The following is a 23195-nucleotide window of genomic DNA, read 5'->3' on the forward strand; positions in this document are numbered from 1 at the left end:
TTTATTCGTGTGCTTGAATACCATTGGCCCAATTCTCACTTTAGAAAGAAACAGTAAACTATGATCCATGAGTATGGATGGAAACTGAATGCTCAGTTAGTCACATTAGAGCTGTTACATTTCATTAGCATAGAACCCAGATATCATAATTGTTTTAGATCTTTCTGGATATCAAAATATATTTACTCTCAGGTTCTTGATAATAACAAAAGGTAATCCTTGAGCATTTAGAACACAAGAAAGGCTCAGAAGAATTTATTCTTAATGTCATATGTCTTTTACTATTATTAATAGTAGATGAACATGGATATTGTTTTAAATATGGATTCAATTAAGCCACACTTACATCAATGGCAAAGTTTACATATCCTTTCCATTTTAACACCTCATAGGCACTTTTACCCACCAAATTATAGACTTCCTTCCAAATCTCATGGTCAATGTCTATTCTCATTTCTGAATTTGGTATAAAAAGCAAAGCTCTTGCCACATTCACTTCACTCTACGTAGCCACACTTGAGTCACCATGGTCCTCTCAAATCCATCTATGACAGCTGCTGGGATGAATGCCAAGATTTTCAGACATAAAATAGCCCAATCTAGTAGAATCCAGATTATACTCACTTCTAATCACATGGGGCTTGGGTTGTTCACTGAGTTTCAGATAACATATGTAAGATCACCCACTGGGTTAGAAACAATGGTGATGCAATCTGGAATGTGCTACAAAATCTTAAATATTATGCATTGAACCCAGTAACTTTTCTCTGGACCAGACTGAGGTAACTCTCTCTCCTTGATAGAGTCTTGGGATTACCACCACAACCTTACACTTGGCTTTGACAGTCGTCTTTTCTATCACAATTTTAGGTGTCTGAATAAATAAGCTCCTACTCTGCAGATCCATATATTTTTCCTTTAGTTTATCAAAACAATAGCAAGGACAGATTCATTACCAAAATTTTCCCCAGAATGCTGATGGCCCAAGTCTACATATGCTGAAAGAAGTCATCCTAAATGGAAAGTGTCTTAACTGAGTCTTCTAGGAAGCAGAGGATGGGGCAAGGGTTAAGGTGTTAACACTTTTTAGGAGGTGTTAGCCCTGGTGGTGAAGGTGAGAGAAAAGGTGAAGCAAAGCAAAGCAATGTGAAACCAGTGTGCTATGATGTATTACCACACTGGTTTCTGCTTAACAAGGAGCCACAAATACACATGGTTGGTTGCTTTGTCCTCGTGTTACCTGGCACTCAGAACTGCAAGTTTTGTGAAAAGGAAGCAAGCCTTGAGGAGTCCGTGGGGAAGAGAAAGAAAACAGAAGGAATTGATGTACCTGACTCCTTCCCTTTCCCACTGGTCAAGATTCACCTCACAGAGAGCCAGCTCCTCAAACTTCCAGGATTTTCATGTAAGTCAGAAAGTGGAGGGGAAAATAGCACAGGCAGCATGTTGATCAAGAAAGAAAATGAAAGAACATGTGCGAATCTGAAAAGCGATCTGAGACTTGTGTCTCCACAAAGACAAGGACACTGTCATCTATGTAGTTTTCTCACGTGCACAAACTGTAAGATTTCATGTTTAAGTATTTGCATTCCAAAACTCTGAATTATTCTTCATGTTAAGCATATTAGAAGGACAGGACTTTAATATTTGTGGGAAATGGAATATGAATCAACTATCAATACGTAAAAATCTCATAAAGAAAAACTATAGATTATATCAGTAAAAATATTTTCTTTTTCAATAAAAAAGATACAAAAGTGTTCAAAAATACTTTTTAAGAAACTACAGCAAATCCATCATTTTGTCTATTAAATCCTTCATCTAAAATTGTATTGTTCGTACCAAAGTATAGTTTTAAAATAAGATTTGGAATGTGTGGAATAAAATACATTGAATTTGAAATTTGATCTTCTCTGTCTGTTATACCACCATTATTAATACCATGAGTCATCATCAGGAAAAATGAGGACTTGAGCAACAGGCTAAAGCTTGCAGAACCGATTTGGCATGTGCTGCGGAGATAGTACAGCAACTTGCTTCTGGATGTGAAGCATTTTGATGCATATCAAATTGAGACTTCTGCTTAAATTCCAAGACAACAGGAAGGGTAACGTTTAACATCCCGATGCATGCGTAGTATTTATTTATAGATACATGATACCCCTGTACCTCTACATTTACATATGAATGTATTCAGAGTTTGGTTTATCTATGTATCATAATATAGAGATACATTTGGAGAAAGAGAGGAAGAGCCCAGGACAGAGAAAAGTTATCTAAACTCAAACAATATTTAAAGCCTAGGATATGACTTGGGGGAGCATTAAACCATCAACAAGTGCTAACTTAATTTTAACTTTTACATATATTCATTGTAAGGTTTTGAAAGTTTATCCTAATGTCTCTACCTGTAACTATTGTCTTTTTGGACCTAACTGAATATGTCAAAGTCCCCATGAATCTGTTCCTCTGTCATCAGAATCACCCTCTAAGGATATTTCTTGAGATGTTGGTTAAAGCCTTGAAACTGGTATGAGATAGCTTGAGGAAGCATCATCTACTAAAATTCCCTCAAGCTCTCCGTAAATCCAGTTCAAATATTTAATGTTTACGAATCCATGTATCAAGAGAAGTATCTCCATGAGGGTCTAGTGCCTATAAGAAAATTTCAGTGCAGGGACGTTCTGAAGGTTTGTATCTGACCTTTCTTCAGTTTTAATCACTGAAGTCCTCGACAGTTTAATAATTTGAAGATGCTGGGTCGCCATCTAACTTAATAAGGCCTGCCACAGAGACTTGGTCACCTCTGATTGCTCCCATAAGTCTTAGCACATCTGGTACACTGTCCCTGGGTGAGAAATGTTTTCCATAACACCCCTCTTGTTCACTACCCTGCATATAAATTGTTTTTATTAACCTGAGAATGATACAACACTGTATATGTGTGTGAGCTTTTGCCATTTTCAGCTTTATCCTAAAGAGAGTTGATTGTTTTCTCCAAAATGGAATTAAACACTGTTTATCACCAATGTCTTCTTTTCTATTTTTCTACCATTTTTTAATATGGGTCAAACTAGCCTTCAATTTGACATGAGATTAAAGAACTAAACATTGTAACAAGACTCTTCGAGACAATTTACAATATGCCAGAGTTGTGGGAAGAGAAGAGCCAGATAAAAACAATAGATCACTTTGAAAGATTTTCCCATTGGACAACATATCTAGATGTAAATATCTTAGGAGTATTCAATTGTATATGGAAATATGTATAGTTGGATGATTCGCACATTTCTCTGCCCAGAACGATAAACAAAGTGATAGACAATCTATTCTGTTTTATATCAGTATATTTTACAAATCTAATGAAAGTCATATTTCTGCTTTCTTTGCAATTTCCCATATGGATAATAATAGCATGGAAGTTGATCCAGATGGATAAAACTACAGTTTTATAGTATGGCATTACATCTGTATCCTCCACCTTAACCTTAGTCAAGGAGGAATGTATCTCAGGGCCATTATAGTGAAGCAAAGAAAATTGAGCGTCTTGATAAAGAAAGTGGACCCAAGACAACATGACTGCGTTTTTATTAAGAAAAGTCTGCAGGTGGAAGTAGTTTGTGCTGGAATCCATCTTATCTTGATAAAAGCCAAAATATTTGTATACTGAAGTCATCTGCCAACCCATCACTGACACTTATCTTTTGAACAAAAACAGTGTTTAAATTCTCCTCTGATTTAATCCTATCTAACCTGAATTCATACACAAACACCATGTTGTTCACAAAAATATAAAAAAGGAAGAGGAAGTAGCTAGATAATGTGAGAGGAGTAACTATTACTCTTTTGTATTCTTCCTCTCTTCAATAACATACTATAGTTCCCTCCATCTCCCAAGAGCTTGGAGGTTTTGTTGCTGTATTTACATTTTACTACTCAGCCACATTTCTAGAACTTCCTTTAACTTCACATCATACAATTCATCTGCAAAGGAAGTTTCATGTGACTCCAATTTAAGATACTTAGATTAAAATCTTAGTTTTATCTACTGACACGAATCTAGCTACCAGATACACCTACATGCAGATATCACCGAAATCTGCTGTTCACTTTCCCCCTCCTTCCTGTCCAATGGAAGGTCTCACTGACATCCCTATCTAGACAATATTAAAATGTGACTTCTTATAGTTCTTCCCTATATCCTGTAAGATCATCTTCATCATAGTTTTGTTAGCTGATCATTTAGCTATACGATTATTTGCATGTCCAATCATTTTGTTTTACGTTTTATACAGCACTGCCCACACCTCCACACCTTGTGAAGCTATCTTTTTGTCAGGCTTTGAGGATTCCTCCCTTGGATCGTCACAGAATCTTAGGGTTCTAATTTGCGATCATAATTGTATAATGTTCAAGCCTGAAAGAGGCTCAAAGACCTATTCCGTCGCTCACATTGCAGCTAAGGGAAAATGCCGTAGGTGGCAAAGACAGGATTAAAACCAATCACTATATTTCAAGTTCACAGCTCATACTGCAACAGCTTGTGCTTACAACCCATAAGAACTGCTGCAAATTAGTCCTCTTCAAATTAGCAGTCTTAAAATTGTCAGTACTCTGCACTTCTGTATTAGTCAGGGTTCTCCAGAGAAACAGAATCAATAGGGTATACACAGATACATGTAAGAGGGTATTTATTATAGAGATTGGCTTACATGTTTAAGGAGGCTGAGAAGCCCCGCAATCTGCTGTCTGCGAGCTGGACAACTAGGAAAGCTGGTGGTGTAATACGATCCAAGTTGGAAGCCCTGAGAACCAGGGGAGCTGATAATGTAACTCCTGGTGTAAAGGGGGTTCGTTCACTCTTCTAAGTTCCAGGGTCAAGAGGTCTGAGAACCAGGAGCTCCAATTTTCAAGGGCAGGAGAAAACAGACCTTCCAGGTGAATTAAAGACAGAGAATTTGCCCTTCCTCTACCTTTTTGTTCTATTTGGTCCCTTAACCAATTGGATGACACCTACCCACATTGGGGAGGGGATCTTCCTTACTCAGGCTACTGATTCAAATGCTCATCTCTTCTGGAAACACTCTCACAGGCACACTCAGAAATAGTATTTTACTGGCTACCTGGGTATCCCTTAGCCTAGTCAATTTGACACATAAAATTACCCAGCCCAAATGCACACGTCTTCCAGAGGATCCCAGGCCAGGTAGATGTTTATACGGTGCTTTAAAACTTGTCAGTTCCCTGCCTCATCTTTTACTCCATTATCCCTCCTTATTCTCTCAGACATACTTGCTCACTCTTACTATATCTCTTAAGTCTGCTTTTGCCTAAAACCCATCTTTTTAAGCATTCTCTTGTAATCTACTACAGCCATTTTAATTCTATCTCCTTCCATTTAAAAGGTTTCTAAGATTCACCTCCCTTAACTTCTCAGAATAGTCAGCTTTCTTCATCAGTGTTGATGGTTTCATGCTTCTGATGATAAATCCACAAATATTTTTAGTACATCCTATGAGTCAGTCACTGTGGAAATACTGAGGATATTTATCAGGCACCTCATATGCACCACTTCAGGTCCTCTCTGCCTCACGTCTGTCTTGCCCCAGTGCCCATTGCATTACTGGCTCTGAGAGGGCTCTGACCAACTTTATAAGCCTGAGCACTTTATTTCATGCTTGTGCCATCGCTTCTCCCTCAACTAACTATGGCCCCTTGGAGGGGAAAGGAGGGGTCCCTACAACCACATAATGAAGAAAGGAACTTGAGTCTTTTCACACATGTTGGTGGTAGCCAAAAATGGACTACCATTCCATTGTATTCCCACTTAGAACTTGTCTAAAGGACAGTGTTAGGGAAAATCTTACCAGCAGGCAGAGATAAGAGCAGTACACTGTATCATTCACTTAATATGGAGGGAGAAGTGATCTGAAGGATGGTTATACATGAACTCATGGACAGTGGGAAATGCCTTGGCTACTCAGTCATGGGCAGAAGAATGAAGCTGGAGGATTGTAGATAAGGAAGTCTTGAGTAGAGAGCTACAGATGGACTTTTGGGGTAAGTGTAAAGCACATAACTCTTTGTGTCTCCAGTTAATCCTCACAAGAAAATATGTTCCCCACAGAGTAAGCCCTCAATAACAACATGGATAGGATGACTTGTCTCATAGATATCAACCAGCTTGTTTCCTCTGCTACCCCAGGGCCTAAATGAGCTTGTGCAATGGGACTATGGAAAGAGTGGGCATGGTGGAAGGAATGGAAACTATGTATGGGCTCCTTCTCCCAAAGCCCAGTCTAGTTACTGCCACTTCTTAATGTCTACCAGCAGCAAGACAGAGCCTGTGGGGGGCACCATTCTTTGAAGCAACCAGCAACTTGAGGGCTGATGGATTACATTGGAACTCATCTCCTTAAGGATAAACAATGTCTCCTTACCAGAATCTAAGAGATGAATTAGCCAAGAGAAGATGAGAGAGATATTCCAGATGGTAGTACCAATATGAGAGAATGCCTAAAGGTAAGAGAGACGGTGGTCTGTTCTAGGAACTGAAAATATTTTGGGTAAAAGTTCAGAGAGGTGGTAAAACATGCGGCTGAAGAGAGAAACAAGGCCAGATGAAGAAGCCTTAAACACTTCTTCAAACCACAAAGGACTATTTGAGTCTATTAGCACACTGGTAACCTGAAAGAGGTAAATCCTAGTTTGCAATGTGCCTTTAATGCCAAAAGCCACATAAAATTTTAAAATAGCAAATGAGATTCCTGCATTTGAAGGCAGATCTGTTTCCAGCCCTCAAGGTATAAACCTCTTCTTTTGCTTGTCTTCTGTATGCCTCTCTCCATAAAAGCATTAGAGACCTGAGGAAGGTACTAAATACTTGAGACTTTCATTATGAGTGTCTTCATAGAATCTCCCTGTTGGAAGTTTTTAAATGGGCATCTAGTTCAAGTTTCTTCTTGGATCTCCTATTTTTTAATCTCAAAAGTGCATTTTGTTTCTTATGAGAAATATAAAAATAAAATAAGGGAAAAAAATATCAAATTGAAGCTTTCATATAAATTGAGAGTCTGTGAAGACTGAGTTACCAGAATCTATAATTCAGACATTGGAAACCCAAATGTCTTCCGTTGCGAGACAGGTAGAGAAAATGAGTAAAATGAAATTAGTGTACAATGGTAGAGAGGGATACAGAAATTTTTGCTAACCAGATTGAGTGTGCCTCTTTTAAAGACATTCAAATTCTTTCTTTTAAATTGAATTCCATGTCTATAGATAGGCTCACCTTGTGGTTTCTAATACATGGTACCCACTTGTATACAGTTGGTGGTTCCCAAAATTAAATGATCACCAAAATCCCTGGGCAATCTACTAAAACATTCAAATTTCTGGGTTCAATCTTAAGATTCTTGTTTTTCTGTGATTTGTTTTAGTTTGTTTTGGTTTTATAGTTTTTCTCTTTGGTCAGCAAAATCACTGATTTAGGTGCATTTATTCAGCAAATAGTTTACCTAATGTTTAAAATTTGTCAGCAACTGTTGTAGGTACTAGGAATATAGTAGTAAATAAGCCTGTTTTCCTAATCTCATGAAGCTTACATTCTAAGTAACGTAATAGAAATGGTCATGTCTCTATTCTCAGTGACACCTTAATGAACTAAATTATGTTTACTTTATTAGCCAAGGATTAATTAAGGTTTAAATTAGTCATTTAAAGAAAAAACTACTTATTCATCCATGAGTAAAACAAAACCATATAATCACACTATTCTTGCACCCTTTTATTACTTCTATTATTTAGAAATAGTAATTCTACTTGATAGTCTATTTATAAAGTCAGTTCTATAACTCCAGTTTTATAAAATTATTCAGATAGAATAGCTTACATAAGGTTTACTCAATTAACATTAAATTATTCATTGACTTTTTAGTATTATTCAAAACAGGATATAAAAAACAAATTAAAAATATCTAAGAGACTAGAGTCGTCTATTTTCTGTATTCTATGAACTTGACTTTAATACATATCTTCTTCCTACAGCACCTCGGCACTTCTTCTATTTTGTCTCAATTTTTAAGGGCTGCTCATAGGAGGTAGGTTTATAATCTAGAGTACAAAATAAGATTAGTTGTTTAAGACAAGTATTTCATGGCCTCCTACCAGAATAGAATCTTCCCCAAGAATCTTGCATTTTCTTCTTTTGAGTCACATCAAATAGTTTCTCCACTTCCACCCACCCTGGTCTCGTCCACTGGGTGGTCAGCATACAGTCTACTTAACAACAGCTGGGGGAAAACAACCACCCTGAATAACCTCCATTTTGATATAAAAATTACAACTCCCAAGAGTCTTAAAGCATTGTGGTCCTGACATGCTGACCTTGGCCAACTGTTGTGGCCACTCACAAATGAACTCACCAGTAAGGAAATTAGAAAAACTCTGGAATGTGTTTTTTTGGCCAGAATAAACTCAATCTAGAGAGAGGAAAAGAGACTCTCCATTTTATTTTTCAGGGTAATGTCTATCACAGGGAAGGCCTAATGAACTCTCAGACACTCCAAGGTTTTTTTTTTTTTTTTTTTGGCTACACATTCATTTCAGGTGGACCCTCCTTTACCCAGGGTTCTTTGTGGGCAAGCAGCTGCACTGTGAAATTACTTTGGTAGTTAAACAAAAATAAAATATTTTTCCTTTTGAAGTGGTTAAAACAAGATTCTTTAGCTATCACAGAAGGAACCATGTAGCATGAGCTAGAAATATTATCTTATTAGACTAATTCTTTCTTCTCATCAATTTCGTCCATTTGGACATTTTATTCAGTACTTACTAGGTGAAAGATACTAAGTAAAGTGCTTCATTTGTTTGTCTGACGTAGGAAAACAAAATCCTTTGCTAGCTGAGTAATTTACAGCAATTGCATTATCATCAAGCTTCTTCTAGACGACTGAATTTTTATTTAGGGCAGAGAACTTGTTGGATACATTCAAATGCATAATATACTTAAAAACAGGGTACTGTATAATCACATATGGGAGGAAAAAAGGTCTAGTGTTGCCAGAGTTAATAGCTCATACATTTCACGGAATAAGTTTGCTTTTGGATATAGCTAAAGCATAATAATTCCTAATGATTTTTCTTTCAGATCTTTCTTGTAAGCATACATCTGCTCCTTTTGAGATTTAATTGTAGATGCTGCCTATGTTGGCCAAAGGGAAAATATCTGTGTTCCCTTCACAACCCCTCTCAGTTTGCATTTAATCAAAGGCCTGACTTCATTTGATCTCAGTTCCACATCGCTATTTTTCACACTTCACCTTAGAGGCAACGGGCTTACCAAATAGAAGCATTGCGTTTGGAGTGATGGTGAGGGGCAAATTTCATTGCAAAGTTGAGCAAAGTGTTGGACTGGTGTGCTCATCGTCCTTATTGAATTCTTTGCCAAGGAAATCCAATCCATGATAAATAGACAAATGTCTGAAATCATTGTGGCTCAGTCTCTGATGAGGCAGCTGCCTCCATGCTGTGTTTGTTGTTACGGGATATTGTAAATACTAATATTTTATAAGCTCGGAGCAGTTGAGAAATGAATCTCATAAACATAATTCAGTATTTCCAAGTTTTCAGAAACACACAGCCTGAAAGAATCTCACTCTTGGTCAGCCTGTGGGTTTGGACGTCAGCTCCGGGAGCTGTGATGGGCAGAGGAAATTTGGGGTATGCAAAGTCTCAACTGCTGCCTTTCAGAAAGATAGGAAGTTTGAGTGTAATGACCATATATAATTTCTAGTGGTTTAAAATGATAGATTAGAAAAGAATACCTGCATTTAAAATTTATAAAAAGTGTTGTAGCATAAATTAATAAAACCAGTTTGAAAAGACAGGTTTAAAAAACCCACAGTGTTGCTTACTAAAAAGGCACCATAATTATTTATTTTCTTTTCCAGCAGAAACAAAGGATGTTGTATCATATCGCATGCAAAGCATCAACTGAGGGTATTCTGTTAAAACACTAAACTAATTAAGCCACACTCTTTTCGAATTCTCACTCTCCTCTGGCACATTTTTAGATCCAACCTATATCTGCGGCCCCTTTCTCCCTTATGTGCTTATTTCTGTATTCACAGAACCAAGCCTCCTTGCTCTTTCTCGATTCTTTTCTTCTCTCTCATAACTAACTGTGTCTTCTTTGAAGGTGGTGACTCTTCTGCCCACTAACCACTTACGTTTGCTTTGCAGAGAAGTACCTCTCCATGTAGTATATGTATCATTCTAGGAGTGCAACAAAAAATAAAGATGCCGACTCCCTATATATACTGGAGATAGACAGCTTAGTGGATATGCAGGCAAATGGAAAAGGACTGAAATAACACCTACATCTTAAATCACTACAACCAATAAAAACATATTGATTAATACATGGCTAAAACAGACACTGTGTAAGAGTAATAAAGTAGATGAAAATATTTTGTAAATTATATAGCACTATACACACATTACTGTGATTGTTTTCCCTTTAAGACACTGCACTGAGAGTGAATTAAATAAGATGCCAATTGCCTATCAAAAACGTAGCCTTAATTAGAGTTGGGAACCCCCCTCTTTGTATTAAAGGGCAATAATGATGGAAAGACCTGCTACATGTGGGATCTTTTCTTTATCCTAAGTCGGTGATGCTATTTGGGTAACAACTGATGAAAGGACTAGGGTGCCAACCAATTTGCAGTTAAGTGGCTAATTAAGACCCAAAGCAAAGCTGCCAGGAGGTTGGGTCTTCTAGCTTTAAAGTGACACATAAAACCAATTAGAATGGAGCTGGCTTTGCTAGGACATATTTAAATTTGGACACAAGTTTGGGCCAGTTATTACTTTATGTTAATATATTCTCTCGTAAGACAGCATCAGAGAGAAAAGGGAATCATTTAGGACATAAGAAATAAATTACTTGGACTCACTGAAATTCAGATGCGAAGAAAAAGCAAAACTATAAAACCCATTTCTATGTTTGCAGTCCTAACAGGGGTAGTAGAGTAATTAGATTTCCTAGTCTCAGAGGAAAAGAGAATAGTGCATGAAGCATACTGTTATCCAAGAGGAGAAAAATCTCTTAATTCTTGCGTGTGTTGTCACCTGTCTGTCATATTGTCTGAGTGTGACACCTAGCCCAGAATGGCAAGATTTTTAGAACTGTTATATTTCAACTTGGGACAATCCAGTGTTCCATTTAAATATAGCTGCTCTAATAGCAGAGGGGGAAAGACAGATTCTTTCCGGGTGTAGAGAGAAGGTTTGAAGTTGAGGAAAAGTAAAGAGGATTGGAGAAGATGGAAATTATAACACAAATTATCCACGTGTAGGGGAATACTGGTTGGGGGGAGAGTAGACAACTTTTAAAATCATAGCGCCAGAGGCATCTGAGAGTTGTGGGAAAGCACAGTCCATTTATACCTTGCTCTTGTGATTTATGATGTCACCATTAAACCCCTTGATGGCATTATATCCTTGTAATTTGCAGTTGCCTAGCGTTTTTTCTATATACAACTCAATAACTCATTGTGTAGCTATTTCACACACACATAAACACACACATTAGTGTGAATGTGTGTGTGCTGAATCTGTCATCAGTGGAAACCATGATTTTTGATGTAATAATAAGTTGGGTTAATAAAAGGCAAGAAATCACGGGCTGGATGTGTAGTCACTGTAATACCAGCTTTGTCATGAGGCAGCGCAAGGAGACAGCACTGCATGTTACTATAAACAGATATCATTTAGATGGTGTATATATTCTTTTTAAGAATTAAAGAAGCAAAACTGTTTGCAGGGTCGTTATTAAAGGAAATATGTGAGATTGCACAAAGATAAAGAAGGAAATATATTCAATTCACCTCAACATTGTAGTAATAGGATTAGAAAATAACAGGATTAGAAATATTAAACCTTCAGGGCTAAATTCTGCTGCCCCCAGAGATGTGTGGTTGGATCTCCTCCCTGCCCAGGGAATTTCTGTTTCCTTCCAGAGAGCCTGGTCCCGGCCAGTAATTGTGACACCGTAAATCTGGGGAAGAGAAGGTTTTGGAACCTTTGCTTTAAGACTAGAATACAACTAGTCATTAGCATGTCTGCGGGGGTGAGAGGTTCAACATCTCTTAAGTTAGCTTTTAAACTGACTTCTGTAATTATTCTCCAATGGAAACATGAATGCCAGCGACTTTCTGGAGAGTTATTTTTATTTCTATTTGACTATTTTAGCTGCAATGCTGGATATACACTGCTGGATCTCTGAGAGTGTTGTTCTAAAATGCTATATTTATAAAATGACCAAAGAGCACATGCTGCCTGGATTAAATTTATCCCAAGATGAGAGGTTTTATCTCTAATCATCTGCTTGTTGACTAATCTGGGTGCTTCTTGTGCAGGTTTGATAGTTGAAATGTAACAGGCTAAAGTAATCCAGATCCTAAAGGGGTATCCCTTTGTCTCTGCCTTTGCCTTCCTGAAACCTGGAGATAATGAACACTGCTGCTTTAAATTCATCATGCCATACAGTAACATCCTCATTGAATGAGACTGCTAGTTTGATACGAGAAAAAGTGGGGTGCTCTCTTTAAAGGCGTGTAATATATAAGATCACAAAATTATTTCGCTTCTCAGGAAAATATTTTTAAAATACATAGGATGGCTTTTCCACAATGTGTTTAAAGCCCACATGAAGTATAATTCTGGAGTATTTGTTTCTATGGAATTGTATTCTCAGCTATTCTGTGGTCCATGTCACATTATAATGTTATTATTTTTACGAGTCTCATATATTAGACTGTGAACTCCTTGACAAAAGGGACCTGTACTTGCCATGCTTATAGCCTCACCAGAATTTCACACAATTCCAGGCACATTAGAAGCATTCACTAAATATACCTTAAGAAAGATTGACTATTCTGTGTTTAAGACACTTAATGGTGAGCAATATACCCCTGTTACCTGCAGTAACTTCTTCCAGGGGCTGCCTTTCTTTGCTTGCCTTTCTTTGCTTTAGGGTTTAGTTATAAAAGTCTAAATTGGGATTAGATCCTGTGTCTTACAGATCTGCCTTCCATGAAGTGAGGAAATCAGTAAGAAGGATATTCATAACAAGTTCAATATCCCAGCCTTTCTCTTTGGAAGCTTTTAATGCCAGCAAAGAAAAATTAATGAATGAGAAACTCTTAAGAAAGAGAGTTTTGGAGTGAGCATAGAATCATTTGCCTTTCTGCTGTGCTATACTAGGGCCTATCAAAAATTGTAAGCAGCTTTACTGCTGGCTACATTTTCTCCCATGGGTTATTTCCTTTTCTATTAAGTAATTCCTTAATGCCCAGGGAGTTAAACATTCTGTTGAATAGAGAGTTCTTAGCATCTTCTATGATTCAAAGCCTTACTGCAAAGTTTTTCTTGATCTTGTAATTTTAAAGTGCTACCGGTATAGTTAAATGTCTCTCTCATGATATATTTATTTTAGTGATATTTTTAAGGTTATGCACGTTTGAAGACAGATGTTGTGTAATAAGAATCTTACTCTGAAGCATTTTCTACCTCATTTTGCTGTTATCTAAAACCTTTTAGAAGCCAGCTACACATTTGGCCTTTTCTAATTCTCATCCCAATACAAAAATCAGAGTAGTAGCTAAAGAAAAAGGGAAAATCAAAGATATTTTGAGTTCTATTTTGTTTTGTTTTCCCGTGGGGCTGATGAAAGCATCGCCTTTGCAATTTCCAGCCAACATTTTAGAGATGCATGAGAATGTCCACCAAAAAATGAAATTCTTTTAAACACATTTTGTGAATGTATTTAGCGTTTCTTCACTAATGAAAAGCATGCATTGCAATTATTGTCAAAGGTGGAAAAATCTATTTTCTTGATTTTTAAATGGAGATATGATTCAATTGTAAATAGTCTTCTCTTGAAATTAGTACATGAGCAGAGAGAACTTATTTATTTGCCAATTTTCCCCTCTCCTGCTTCTGGTAAAAATCATAGACTATGGTCTTTGAACTTTTGTTGTTTCCAATGGTCCAATGTCTTATTGGCCTTGCTCAGGGTAGGAGCAGTTTGGGAAATGATATGTTGCTCTTCAATATCGTAGTGATGTATTATCTGAGAGCTGACATGCTTTTAGCAGTTTGGCATTTTAAAGGGACTTGCCAGAATGGATACAGCATACTGAGGTGTGAGTGTGTGTGTGTGTGTGAGTGTGTGTGTGTGTGCATGCACACATGTGAGTGTAATCCTCAAGTGAAGACGCATCTATTCTGGAATTAGCCGTGTACTTGGGCCCATCTACAGTTTGATTGTACATCGGTTATGATGTGTCTCTTTCTAACGGGAAGGATACCGATCTTGATGAATAGCTAAAAGGTAAGATCATTCTTAAAGGTGTGAGTGATTAATAATGGCTATGCATAGATTTTTTTCTAAGAGTGTAAATAAAATATGTCATTCACTTGAAGGGCAGGAGTTTGGCAGAGTGATTCACAGCGCATTTAAAAGCATAAAAAGTCAAACCCAGGGTCTCTTCTAAGCATGTCAAAGAGGAAGCTGGTTTAACCATTTGAAATATCTGAGTGGAGAAATCATATGCCTTATGGAATACCGAAGATGGAGCTAATATTATTAATTGCCACCAATTAAACACAATCAAAATTTTCTCCTTTAGTAGCTAACAAGTAATAGTATGACAGAGATAAGTGGATAAAAAAGATGGTATTTGTGTACTATGGCATTTGGACTATACATTTCAATCCAACTAAGATTTACTATATAACCTCTAGATTAGAGGTTCCTGTGGGAAGTTGCTGTATTAGCATAAATCGTGGCTTTGACATGGTCAGTATTCATACCAAAGTACATAGGACCCTATTAAATTGTTAACTAGCACAAGACTGACAAAACTTGAAGACAGAAGAATGATTCTAGTGGTGGTATCAAAAGACAGTAGCAAGCAACCTATATAGTTGGTCTTTGTTAATTTCTTGCCAATGGTCTAGAGCTCATGACATGTTCACAATGCATACGACAACAAACTTCTTGGTGATACACTACCTGTCATGCTCTCCTATGGTCTAGCATCACAGGGATTGTGCATGTCACAGAAAGAAAGAGTCTCAACCCTGGGGTCAGGGTGGGATTCACCATTTCTTCCACAAGTCCTAGGTAAATGGAGGAGCATGAGTTATGTCTTTCTAGTGAAGGTGGAAAAACAAGTGACTGTCATCATAAACTATGTAAAAAGAAATGTTGGTGACTGTCTAGGATCAAATGCCTATATCCACTGGAGACAAAACCAAGATTCATCATTTATGCATATATAGAATCTTGAGATATATATATATATATATATATATATATATATATATATATATATATATATATATATATATATCTTAAGATTATAATCTTAAGAACAAAGATTTACAAGTCACTGAATTTTTAAAAGACTTTATTGACTTAATGTCCTATAAAAGATGCCATGAATATCATTTTCCTCATTTCATGCCTCTCTGTGTGAGGACAGAGGGCATACATCCTGGGTATGAGACAAGGCACAGTGGCATTCTCTCCCTGCCATTATCATGGCCCTTTTCCCTGTGTTCTGCGGCTGCCCATGTTCCCTGCAAGTCAGGGCTCGTGTAAACAAGCCAAGAAGGAGGCCTACTGATGGATGGAGATCTGACAAATACACTGACACCATCTGAAGCACCACTTCTGAACATGAAGGGCAAAAACGTAGGAAAGACCAAAGGATCATGTCACAGGTGAGACTTCACTTTACCAAGGTGTTCATAGGATTTTCAGAAACTAAACTCCCTTTGAGAAACTCTAAGATAATGATACACTTTTACTGACTTGAATACAGCATCGTATGCAGCCCTCCCCACTCCTCTATACTGTCTCTCTTCAAATACACATTTTGAGAATCTTCTGCCTCTGGGTGTGTGGGTGCCGATATGTGTGGACATTATAGGTGTGTAGATCTTCTGAATATCTTGGGCTTCCTGGGGTAGTAGGATTTAAAATTGGTTCAGTTCTACTAAATAATAACATGCCAGGATCTGGGAATCTTTGAATAAACATGGAACATGTTTCTCATAACACATATTCAAACACAGAAATCAAAGGTGTGTCTCCAGAATAGAAATATTTAAATGATTGTCTGCATCTGGTAAACATTCTAGTGAAACACTATCATGTGTTGTACTAAGTTCTAACTCCAAGTTATATGTTTCAGGGTAAGTAAAAACGAAAGCATCAAGTGGCTCAGAGAAATCAGGACTGAGAGGGTGATGCTTGGGGGGTGGATAACTGTAGATGTACTAAAAGGTACAGTAGTATATCACTCTCCTCCAAAGTTCCTTTTTAGGATGTATCTATTTGGGGATTTCATAAAGATACATTTATACTTTTGTTCACCAAATTTTAATGAGAACACCCTCATCTGAAAAACAAATACTATTTTAATATAATGTGAGTCATACGTAAATAATCACATTGTGGTTTATGGGTAAAAGAAATATACTAACCTACCATCAAGCAGACAATTAAACAACTATGTTTGTTTAATTGAACCTTTGAACCTTTCCCAACAAGTGTGGATTTTTTTCTCTTGACTTTGCCTCTAGAAGGTGAGGGCGAACACATCATTTCCACTGTCTCTCCTGTCTGCTACATGGCCATGGGAGTGAAGGAATCTATCTTACTGTTTTCCTCCTCCTCTCCTGTTGCCTATCAGGATCCTTCCCAAGCTTCCCTTTTCCCTGTCCTTTAAAGAAATCTTCAGGGAGCAAGTGGATGCCACTAACCACACAGCGAGTCCAGAGAAGGCCATGACTTCTTATTCTCACACTGGTTGTTGTCATGGCCAAATGGCAAAATGACACAGAGAATAAGAGTGAGATGACAACCAGATCACATATATATCTGAAACATAAGAGAGATGAAATAACTGAAGTGGTAAGACACAAGGCCATACTTACTTTGGATTTCCCCAAAGGGTACAGTCTCTAAAATCTATCCCTGATTTCATCCCTTCTGTGATGACACAGAGATTCCGTCATGTATTTTTATTTTCCCTTTTTATCTTTTTCTGACCATCATCACCTCTGTCCTCTCCAGTTCCTCAACTCCTCAGGATCTGGAAAGACCCCAGGTTTGCTTGGGCAAAAAAACTTTCTATGCAGAGGTCCCTGACTGTGGAGTCACTAGTGATTTCAAGATTTAAAACATGATTATTATTTTCTTGTTTTATTTCCTTGTACTCCTCCATTCTTCCTTAATCATCATAGAACCATTTGCAGATTATCTCTCATTTAAGAGCCACCTAGCTCCATAACTTACCAAATCAATGAGTTGCTCACCAAATGACCAGCAAAGACACAATCTGGTAGAACAGTAGTATAAGGAATTAGTGTCTTTCCACTAGAATCTGCCCAGTTCTAGTCATCAGTACATTATATTGTACAAGGGGGGAAGCTATTCTTTATTGGAGTTGCAATTAGCTCTTCTATCCAGAATGTAGTCACACTTTAATTTTAATTGTTTGTTTTAAATGTGTTCTCCTTGATTCCTTTGACTAAAAATATACACCATCAAACCAAACAAGTGTTTTAGTGAGAAAGGTATTTAAAGAACAATGCAGGTGAGGTATTCCCAGATTGATTGGATGCAGTTTTAATGACACAATCATCCACAAGTGTGTGCTAACCCCTACCACATTCCAATGACTTATGTATCAACATCACAGAGTATAGGAAGATTCTCCCCCATTTAAAATATTTTGCAGTGACTATTTGAAATCACTAAGAAGAAGGAAAAGGAGGAGGCAGAGAGAAAAAAGAGGGAGGAGAAGAAGAAGAGAACTACTCCAATGAAAAATAATAAAATCACAGGAATACATTCTAATGATGTTAAACTCTGCATCAGTTATATTTAGTCCCTTCTACCTCCAACTCACAAGCCTCCTTTGGTGTTACCATGTTTAATAGACTTTTCAGTAAGTTCCAAAGAATCCATTAGGTATTAAAATTCCAGAAACATTATTTGCTGGAGACCAAGTGTACACAGATTATATGTTCAGCATCTGAATGTTACAGAAAACTTCTCCAAAATGGCCCATATGTTCTTGGAGAAAAAGCAGCAGTTCTGATAGTGAACCATGAAATATTCTGGAGGCAAATGGCAGAGTGCCAGTGTCTTAAGGGATGGCATTTTCCACTTTAAATAACAGACAAAATAATGCTTTAAAATGTTCTTGGTGATACATGATTCAGTAAACCCTTCAAGGCGTTGTAAGAAAAACCTTCTCTTCTGAAGACTGATGTTGGAAAGAATCAGACAAAAATTAAGAATTGCTCTGCCAGGCAGCATAAAGAATCAATGGGGGTCTTTCTGAAATTCAGGAAATTCAATGAATCGATAGACTGTTAGGAACCAGGCCACACATGCTGAAAGTGATTCTTTATAAGGACTAGATACAGAGATAACACAAGGCTCTTCAGAAAACCCTGAGCACAAGCATGCATTAAAAGAAGCTAAATTGTGTACTAGCAGGAAATGAAAACAGGTTATTTTTTAACAGGCATCTGCAAATGGGGACATTTGGCAAGGGTAAACCAATGCTTAATTGAAAGATAAGCAATTTACAGGTAGACATCAAAATGTATTTTTTTATTTCTCATTTGATTTTTGTCATTTCTAGTTCACTTACCCTGTCTCTAAAAATGGCAAAATCTCTGTCATTAAATAATTTGGATTTAATTGACATTCCCCAAGGCAAGCAAGCTGGAAGTATAATAATTCCTTTGAAAGCAAACACTCTTTGATGACTACAAGCATCAAGTATGATCAGAGAATTCTTCTTGGTCATTTTACAAGGGTCTATCCATCTTTATGTGGCCTATGACACCAAAATTAAAATGTATAAAGTGGTTCCTTAAAAATTATAAATAGTCAGCGGGGCAGCTGGGTACCTAAAAAAGATTCTTTTCATTATTATGGAAGAAACACTAGACCAAACTTACTCTATCCATGGTTTTATTTTAAATAATTTAATTTACCATTAAGACATGAAATTTACCCAAATGGAATCATCACAATTTCTTCTGTTTTCTTTCAAAAAATGAAAAGTTTTTTAAAAAGGGAAGTGAAAGAAAACAAGGAAACTTAAAAATTTCATAAGCAAATTGAAAAATTAATTATAATAAGAAACTGATCTTAAATTTAGAGTTATTACTACTAATTTTTCAGTTTATTGGCATTATCATAGTGTTCATAGTGTTCATTCATTGACAATTAAGCCAGGATCATACAACATGCAGAAAACATATAGTTTTTGAATCCATTAGATAATAATACTGTAGACTATGATTTCTCCTTGTGGTGGGATTTTAACTGTGTCTAAATAATCTGGGGGAAAAGACTCTCATAAAGTATTTAGGACACATAAAATTTAAAGTCTAACACTTGTGGTAAAATTAGGTATTAGTTAAGGTAATAATGGGACAATTACTCAAAAAAAGTTGCACTTTCTATAGTGGATGCTGGCACAGGACAAGATCAATGCATGTACTTCATTCATTTGAACAATTTTAAAATATGTCTAGAGAGCTGGAGAGGGGCCAGGCGGAGCGGCCATGGAGGGTCAGCGCTGGCTGCCGCTGGAGGCCAACCCCGAGGTCACCAACCAGTTGCTCAATTAGGTCTACATCCTAACTGGCAGTTTGTTGATGTATAGGGAATGGATCCTGAACTCCTTAGCATGGTACCAAGACCTGTGTGTGCAGTGTTGCTTCTCTTCCCTATTACAGAAAAGTATGAAGTATTCAGAACAGAAGAAGAGGAAAAAATAAAATCTCAGGGACAAAATATTACATCATCAGTATATTTCATGAGGCAAACAATCAGCAGTGCCTGTGGAACAACTGGACTAATCCATGCTATCGCCAACAATAAAGACAAAATGCACTTTGAATCTGGATCAACCTTGAAAAAATTCCTGGAGGAGTCTGCATCACTGAGCCCTGAAGAACGAGCCATATACCTGGAGAACTATGACTCCATTCGAGTTACTCATAAGACCAGTGACCATGAAGGTCAGACTGAGGCACAAAATATAGATGAAAAAGTAGATCTTCATTTTATTGCATTAGTTCATGTAGATGGGCATCTCTATGAATTAGATGGATGGAAACCATTTCCAATTAACCATGGGGAATCTAGTGATGAAACTTTATTAAGGGATGCCATAGAAGTTTTCAAGAAGTTTATGGAATGTGACCCTGATGAACGGAGATTCAATGCCATTGATCTTTCTGCAGCATAGCTTGTCCAGAATGGAAACACCAAATACTGTATTATTTGCAACAAAATTAAATTTCTTCTGTCATACACTAATTCAAAAATTTTGATATTTTTCATTAACTTGACTGATTAAACTTCATGTGAAATAAATAAATAAATAAATAAATAAATAAATAAATAAATAAAATATGTAGCATGTAGCACCCAGTGGGTGATCAATTTAGAATGAATTATATCTCTATAAATAATTATATTTGAAATATATTACAAAATCCATGGGCCCATATGAGGTAGAAATGAAGACTTAGAACAATGGGTAGAGAAGAAGTAGTTACATATTTGTCTATTGTATAATCAGTGCATATGATGATTCTACTTAGTATCCAGGCTCTCTCTCTTCCTGTTCAGGTTCAAGAACAATCTCTTGATGTTACTTATTGTCTAATGTGTCATTTCCTAAATAATGTCATACCTCACCATACATGCAAAAGACAGCAGTGTCATTATTATTCATAAAGCCATAGCTCTTCAGAATGCATTTGTATTGAAATAATATAGATTTTCTTGCTACTCCAGTTCCCTACTACTGTTTATTTAGTTACATCATTACTCATGATGCTGCTCTACCCAATGGCTTCATTGTGCTATCAAAGGTAATAACTGCTTCACTGATGAGGACTACAAATAAATGCAAATCTTACCCAAAGTATGCAGGAAAGTGTGAGTTATTATTTTATTTTAATTTTATCAAACAGAATTTTATAGTTCAAACACAGAATAACATATCTTCTAAATATGTCTTCCCTTGAAATCTTTAGCTAAAGTCATTGCATTCCTAGAATTTAATACCTTTCAATGTTGACCACATATGGTCACCAGTGAGGAGGATTGCTGAGGGTCCCACGAGCTGAGCAAGAAGAACAGTCCTATTCACACAAGGAATGTCCATCCATTTCCAGGAAGGCTCAAGACTAACCCAGGAGAGTATGCCACCACATCAATCACAGGCAAGAGAAAACTCGATCAGAAGGGCTGATGGGCATCAAGGAGCAACATCCTGGAAAGCCCTCCAAGGAGACAGGCACAGCCTTTGCCAGAGATCTGCCTGACATGTAGCGCAAAGCCTGTGGAAGGAGTAGGGAAACTGTCCTAGGTTACAACTGGGGGCAGGGGTGGGGTGGGGATGGGCACAGAGTAAAGATCAGAGAAGCCATATGACCTGGACACAGAGAGCTGAGAACTGTCCCTGTGGCCCAAGGGTTAGAGGCGGACTATCAGTAGCCTAGGGCCCTAAACTCCACCTGTGTTCAAAGCGAGTGAGATTCACCTGAAATCAACATGTCGGCACTATTCTGGGAGCTCAGTCTCATGTGATCCCGTGAAAGAAATGCTCTGGTCTGAACTCAGGTGCCTGACCTGGATGGTCCTCTTGGACCCTGTGGGTCCTGGCCCCCAGAAGGAATCCTTAAAAATTTAGTGGAAGGCGTTCCAAAGTGCAGAGCTCCCTAAGATACAGTGCAGAGCTCCCTAAGATACAGGCCAGAAGCAGGGTCCCTGCTTGCTGGTATTGTGTTTTCCTCCAGTTTCTAAAAAGCCCTTAGATACAAACCCTGTCTTCCTATAGCAGCAACACATGTCCCTTTCCATATTACCAGTAACTGCATGTTCAAGTGTATTGCCAGAGAGTAGGCCACCCAATAATATCAGAATACCCTTGCAGGAAGGGATCTTGTCTTGCATTTTTGCTCTACTCTCTAAAACCTGGCCCAGGGCTGGTCACATAAAAGTCAACAAATACTTCTCGGTTCATAATAGCTAGTTACCAAATACACTTAACAGGTAAACAATAAAACTGCTAAACAAGAGAAGTCAAGAGTCATTAATACTGTAAAGGTAACTGTTACTGGAAAAAAATTCATAGTAAGTTGTTCTTCATCATTAAGATTTCAACCTAAAGAAAACAGTGCTGTACACCAATTCTTCGGCCAGAGTGAAAGGGCCGGGTGGACATTCCATTTCCTGAAATTATTCACCACATTAAGTCCTCAATATTGTTTCTCTTCCCTTTTTTCATTTTCATTATGAGAAAATACATGTCTTCTTTCTTTTTACTAAAATAAGTTTAGTACATCACCTTATGTCAAAGTTAATAATGACCTTTCTCTATGACTAACCTTCAACCCACAGTGATCTGTTACCTAGAATGAATGAAGTACCATTTTTTTATACATGGTCAATACCACATTATATGTATGTGTACATATATACGAATGTGCAAGAGCATTGTGTGTACGTATGTATACTGTATATTATTTAGATACATATATATACATGTCTCATCTCCACAGGAAAATCATATCCTTTATGCCAATGAGCATACTTCTTATAGAGCATGAAGCACCTTCCCAGACAGAGAAGGAAGCTGAGAAAATTTCTTATATTTGATTAAAGTTTGATCCCACCGTTGGATGTCTACCCTTTGAAATTTTTTGAGAACCTTGATTCTCATTAAAATATAAGTGAGATTTAAGAGTGATAGGCATCAGTAATTAAGAAATATCACATTTAAACAATTCTGTGGTAATAGAGGTAGCAGGTAAAAAAGTTAAATTAGTGTGGACTTCCCAGGGGATAGATGTACAAGTCCAGGTGATATACCTGCTTCCCAACAGTTCTTTCCCAATACAAACCAATCATCACCAATCATCACCAGTATCTACCACTGCTACTACCAGTACAACCAAACACGCTAGGTTATTAAATTCTTGGGAACTGAAGCCATACATTATTCATAATTCTATCCTCAAGTAAATAGCACATAGTAGTACTCAATAAATATTTATTGAGGGGATAAATGAAAATC

General features: G+C 37.2%; 2 pseudogenes; one reads left to right on the top strand and one right to left on the bottom strand.

Moving 5' to 3' along the window:
• Positions 1-502: 502 nt before the first annotated feature.
• Positions 503-16893, bottom strand: LOC137758876 (L-lactate dehydrogenase B chain-like; annotated as a pseudogene).
• A 2772-nt stretch (positions 16894-19665) lies between these two features.
• LOC137757181 (ubiquitin carboxyl-terminal hydrolase isozyme L3-like) lies at positions 19666-20354 on the top strand (annotated as a pseudogene).
• Positions 20355-23195: the final 2841 nt, after the last annotated feature.

The sequence above is a fragment of the Eschrichtius robustus genome, chromosome 2 (assembly GCF_028021215.1).
Source record: "Eschrichtius robustus isolate mEscRob2 chromosome 2, mEscRob2.pri, whole genome shotgun sequence".
Classification (NCBI taxonomy): domain Eukaryota; kingdom Metazoa; phylum Chordata; class Mammalia; order Artiodactyla; family Eschrichtiidae; genus Eschrichtius; species Eschrichtius robustus.